Here is a 6,926-nt window from a genome sequence, read left to right on the forward strand (position 1 = left end):
GTAGAAAGGGTGCAAATGAAGTAGTGTGGGTCAAAACATGCATCCTTTCAAAAAGTTGCAACACTTCATTTCTTTCAACTTTGATTCGCAATTTCTCATTCATCCGGAATTGGTTTCGAGATTCCAAATGTACCACGACGATCTACTCAACGAGTAGAATAAGTTGGTCTATTTACTTTTGTAATTTGACCATCAAATCAAGTCTGAATATTTGGTCAAAATTGACACGTAGTCATACTTTTTTATTTTCCACTTTTACACACCTTTTCATTTTCCAATTTTTGGTTAATTTGAACCAATTCCTACACTATATCATATGGTGCATGTGTACATGCAGGCTAGGGGCGAACACAGTTTGAGACAAATTTTCAAATCAAACCGTTTGAAAATTTTCCAAATCAAACCAAACAACTTTAATTTCTAAACCAAACCAATTCAAATCTTTTTTTTTTCAGTTTGATTCGGTTTAAAACTACGGTTTAACAATGAAAAGATTAATATATATCAAATAAGTTAAATTGTAAATATTAGTCTAAGATTTCACGTTAAAACATAAGTTGAACTATTAAAAAAATTACAAAGCAAAATTATATGATTATAATTATAATAATGCAGTAACGTGATATAAATATTTTTAACTCTTAATCAATACTAATGGCATCCATTTACAATTGTAATATACGATTCGTTCTCTTCATAAATATAAAAATATAGTACATAAATTAATTGATTATAGTTAAATGATATAAAATAATTAATAAAAGAAAATGAATAAAAGAATAAAATACAATAATATTTAGCTACTGTGACTTTTTGTGAATCATTCAATGCTTCTGCTCTATCCAAATATTAGCGAATTATTTTAAGGGAGCCCAATAATTATTAGAATAAAACAACATAACTACCAATAAAAACATAGAAAATTAGATAATCTGACTTGAATTTAAGCAAAATTTAAGAAAATTATTAGTAGAAGGAAAAGAAATGTGCAAGTTTAAATTAAAATCTAGATTTAATTGTCTGCTCAATTATAATGGAGAATCGATGAATATGGTTTAGCAGTAATTGTTCAATACTTTACCCAATTAATTGATTTTATATTCATAGTTCTGCTGACTAATGAGTATTTCGATATGATTTAATTAATTAATTGAAATTGAGTTCAATTGAATTATGTCTAATATGAATGTATCTTTAAATTTTAATTGGGTTAAGTAAAATTTAGACTAATTTATTTTCAGACTTTTTTTGGTAAACGGTTTGACGGTTTAAAATAATTTGCAAATATTGAAACCTAAATCAAACCATTTCGAAGTGGTTTGGTTTGGTTCGGTTCAAAACATAAATGTTGATGGATTCACGTGGAACCAAACTAATGGTTTCTGTTCGATTTTACGATTTTACGATTTCGTTGTTCAACTCTAATGCAGGGGGAAGGAGTAAAAACAATTTTACCCAATTAGAGAAAGAGAGAGATTATATTAATATCACATGTTTTTTAATAAATACATCACATTAAATCCTATAGACAACGATGGGAGAATGCGGCAAGGCACACTCGGCTGTCTCTGTCCAAAGCTATTGAATTGAATCAATTTCCTAGGCGATTCCTTGTCACGCTTATCTACTGAAGAACTCAGAGGTTGAGGATTTTCATTATATTAAGGTTATTAACATTTATTCATTATCACACTTAAATCCTTAGCATTTTTATTTTTATCATTTCATTGATCAGAAAATCATATCCTTAATCATGATTTTCATTCAAATATATTGGTAACGTACTTTAAATTGAGGGTCAAATATTTAATTGCATTTTTACATTATTATTTATTTTTCCCATGTAAAATTTAAAAATACAATGAACAAATGAATTTTTTTATTCTATCTTAAAGAAAATTTTGGAGGGAACCATAATCAGGAACAATTTATGTTAATTTGAGAATAAAAATGCAATGAAAATTTTTTAAGATATAAATATCACAATGTGTAAAGGTTATGAATATTTTGTACAATTAAAATATAGTTTAGCTATTAAAAACTATGATTTGAATATATTTAGCCAAAAAAAAAATTATCAATACGTAAGCTTTGGAACTTGGAAATTCCTATTTAGAAAAACTTATAAAAATTAATGTTTTTGAAAATATTCAGATTGAGAAATAACTTTCAAATGCAGGTGAACATTGTTTGATTTGGATGGGTTTTAAACTATTTTCAAATTAAATAATCTTAACAATTCAGAAAAAATTTCAAACCAAACAATTTCATTTTTCACATGAACCACAGGTTTTACCGATATAAGATTAACATATTTCAAACAAGTAAAAAATAAATATATTGATCTAATTTTCACTACAACACTTAAATTGAAAATAATCTAATATTAATGTTATAAAACTAATGCAAGCTTAAACCAATAAGATTAATACACGTCCAACCATAAAATTTACCATTTACAATTTCTTCTTTGAATGAGAAAAATATTATCATAAATAAACCATTATTTTCTAACGTAATTTTTGAAAGAAAAAAAAATTTATTTAACTATTGAAATTTAATAAAACCATTTTCAAAAGATTTGATTCGATTTTGAAATGTCAAAACTTAAATCACGCAAAACTAATTGCAATTTTGACTTGATTTGGCTGTTCGACATTTTTTATGGCCCCTACTTTCAAACTAAAATCTCGCTTAGAATTTGTGTTTGTAAGGCCCAAATTGCTTGTAGATTGTACTCCTTTTGCTTGATTTAAGGTTAGCGGACTGAGATTAGTTTTTGTGAAAATTTCATAGTGGAAATTACACAAAGGGAACATTACCTACAAAATACGTTTAAACACTGCTTTTAAAAAAAAAAAATAAATAAATAAATAAAATCAAGTGATAATTAGTTTTTCATAATTATATTTAATAAAATCATAATTACACATGTCGCCCACCCCAATCCCATTCATCCCAAAATCAATTTCTTTTTCAAAACTCTCACCCTCTTCCTTCTCTCTCTCGTCATGGTGGCGACGACGTTGCTGCTTGAAATAGCGACTCGCAGTGTTTGAACTAGCAGCGACGTCGATAACGCTAACCACAGCAAAGGTGATGCCGACAATGTTTCCCCACCATCTCTTCTTGTTTTCCAACGAAAGCCACTGTGGAGAGACCATAGTAGCATCGCTGAAAGCCACAGCAGCAGCGCCGCCTACATTCGGCGATGACAATGTCGCTTCACGCATCAATGCTGCAACGGCTGTCGTGTAGCTCTGTACTTGTTGCGCGGTGTCTCGCCCATAAAGCCCCATGAAACTGCCATGTCGTTGCTACTGCACAGACGTGATGACATCGTCATTGTGCAATGACGACGATGTACTTTGTTCTAGTTCCATTCTATTTTGTAAGTGAATTTTGATTATTCTGTATGTAAGTGAGCACCGTTACAAGCTCACTATAGCAACACTACTATGTGTTGGTTATTATTAAATTTTCGAATAGATCTGATGTGGTGGTTGGAGATCTGATTTTTCTTTGTTCAAGATCTAGTTTTGGGTAGTGCCGTAGCGCTCTCATATTCCAATGTTTTTTGATGTATAGGTGATTTTGTTGTGGTGGTGTGGTGTGGTACCGATAGTTCTGTTGCTGGTAGTATATGTGGTTGTAGTGAGATGGTATATGTGTGTTCGTTGGTGTTGGAAGTGGTGGTGACGACAACAATCTAGTGTGACCAAATCTATTTTCGTTGTCACCGCCTATGACCAGACTTGTATTAACTATGACTGTATATGACTTGGTTGCATATTATCACAAATTAGATTAACATGGTCATACACAGTCACACTGAAAACAAATTTGGTTATGAACACATAGGTCACAGTTCATACATTACAGCTCACAATTTGTCGTTTAAGTCACAGTTCACTGATCACAAGTTTGAGTTCACAAGTCAATATCATTTTGTATAGGTCACAAATCAATATAAAAGGGTCACGGGTCAATATTAACAGGTCACATGTCACATTTTGTAGAATCATGGATCGGTTTATAGGTCACATTTTATTTTACAAGTCACAGGTAACAATCCATGTCCAAAATCATATTTCATGTCACCAATTAAAAAAAACAGTACAGTGGTTGCTAGAATAGTCGTCGGAGCAATCGCTGAAGTAGTCGTCGGAGCAGTTGTCGGGGGCGATCGTCAAAATTATTGCCAAAGAACTCGTTGGAGTGGTTACCGGAGTCGATTGCCACCTCTGATGGAGTCGTTGGAGCAGTTGTTGGGGGCGATCGTCGAAATTGTCGCCAGAATACTTGCTGAAGCCGATTGCTGCCTTCAATGGAGAGAAAGGGTAAACATAAGGATTTTAATTTGAAATTTGGTGTAATGGGTGGGGTGGAGATAGGGTGGGGTAAGTTGATTAATTATATTATATTATAATTAAACATTTAATAAATTGATTTACCACCTGATTTTTGAAAGATTTTAGGGAGTTCGTTAGTTTTGATATGTGATTTTTATATGTAGGATTTATGTGTTCTTCCTTTACACAAATTTGGAATTTTAAAATGCCCAATAAAGAAAATCAAACTTTAAGAATTTTTGTTCAAAAATCAAATGATCTTTTAAATATTAATAAAAATATTATAAAATTAAATCTAATCTACATATTCACCATTTTATTTTCAAATCATAATTATTTTTCTTTATTATTATTATTTTTTCTCATTTCTCTCTACCCTCTGCCTTCTCTCTCTCTCTCCTCATTCTCTATCTATTTTCTCCCTCATTTAACAATCACACTGAAAGACAAGAAGGCGCCATCAAAAGACGTCACCGAGTGACACTGTGATGCCACTGCGCGATGACGCCGTTGTAGCAACACATTGTGCATGCCACTTTGCATGCTCTGTCGCTCGTAGCGACATCGAACGACAGCTTCGAAGCTGCGGCGATCTCGCAACAACGTTGCCCAACAGTGTACTCGTTCCTGCAGAAAAATTTAGTCCGTTGTGAAGCATATATTGCACGTTTCTTAGTGTCTTTCTGTCTCCATTTTATTTAACAGTGAACTTGATTATTTTAAATTTTTATGAACCTTAACACATCTGTTAACGTATAGAATTTTCTTAACAACAATAATAAAAAGATTATGCTTAACATAGCAATGCTGTGTGTTCATATTTAAAGAGTGAAATTTGTCGAACTAGGATTTGTTGCACGTTGATTTCGTGGGCAGTTAGGGACATGTCCAATTGCCACTTTAAAAGTAAATTGCATGAACTCAGGGTAAGTAAACCTTCCATTATTTTCATACGAACGGTTAATGTATAAATGTGTCACTTAAATTGTCCTCATGTGTACTTGATATTTAATTTTTACATTTTATGTTATTAATACTTCTTATGAAATATTCATGCACATAATGCATCTAAAAGCATACATAAAGTTCCAAGAAATAAAAAGTTTTCAAATGTCATGAGTGAATGAATGTTTTAAAAGGATATGTATCCCGAATGTTTTTATTACGAGATGTATGTCTATGCTTTGAAATGTGTGAGTGGGAAATGGAGCGTGGGGAACTAGTGCACCTTTCTAATGTTTAATGTTTAATGATAATGATAATGTTAATCACTTTGTGGTACTATCATTAGAATTCGACCGGATTCCAAATAATAATTATCCACTGCATTCTAAATAACTAAGGGATATACCAAGTGAGCTCACGATGTCAATGTTAAATTTTTTTAAAAGAAATTAAAGAAATGGAATACATATTGAGAAATACTTTTATCTTAAAGTAATTCTTGTGCATATCATAATCATACATCATATGCACGAAGTTTACTTGCTGAACATTAGCTCATTCCATGTTATCGCTTCCCATTTCAGATGACGAAGGTAAGATGATTCGAAATGATTACTTGTGGTGAGAGACGGACTCAGTACTAATACATTTAATGTTGAAATAAATTTAACATTAATTTGATTATCTTATATTTTTATTAAATATAAAAGTTTTCTAAAATTCTTTCCTTTAGTGGAAACAATTAATATTTTTATGTTAAAGAAAAATTTATAATTAGTTTTTTGCATTTATGGTTTTAAGAAAATTAATGTCACTACTTTCAAATCTGGGTATCCAGTTTTGAAGGTGTTACAAAAAACTTTATAGGTCACAATTTATTTATTGATCACAAATTACAAATTTTATGGATCATAACTTATTTTACGATCACAAATCTCAAATTTTATATGTCACAACTATTTCACAATAAAAAATTATCAAATTAATTGATTGTAATTACAAATTTAGTCACAGTAACACGTTCTTTTAGACAATTTACTGTTACAACACCCAAATAATTGGTCAAAGAAACTCTTCCCACCTCCCACACCACCGTCCATTGCAACACCATCGACCACCACCTAACTTCCAAAACCACCACCAGGGGCAGAGCCAGGATTTTAGTTCAGTGCGGGCAAAATTTTTTTGACGATGAATGTCGAGATTTTGGTCATGGATTTAATGACGATAAAAAAAAAAATAGTACATCAATACTAAAAATGACATAATTTATATATTACACTTTTTCTTTGCGAGTTTTCATATTTTGATATCATTGTATAATAACTTCATTATTGAGCCTCAAAAATATATCTTTCTCCACATAAACAATTGTGCTATCATTCATCCACTGATCACCCAATTACTACTAGGAGTGGGAGTAATTCGAGATGTCAAATGAATCACAAATACTGGAAGCAACTCACAAAATTCAGTGCAATTCACAATTTTACATAATCAATTCACAATTTCACAATGCAATATATACTATTTCCAAATACTAGACAACTTGAACTTGCAATCACAGATTTCCAGAGAGCCAGAGCCCAGAGGCAACAATGAACTGGTGGTCCACTGGAAGTTTGTGCC

The sequence above is a fragment of the Olea europaea genome, chromosome 20, assembly GCF_002742605.1.
Source record: "Olea europaea var. sylvestris chromosome 20, O_europaea_v1, whole genome shotgun sequence".
Classification (NCBI taxonomy): domain Eukaryota; kingdom Viridiplantae; phylum Streptophyta; class Magnoliopsida; order Lamiales; family Oleaceae; genus Olea; species Olea europaea.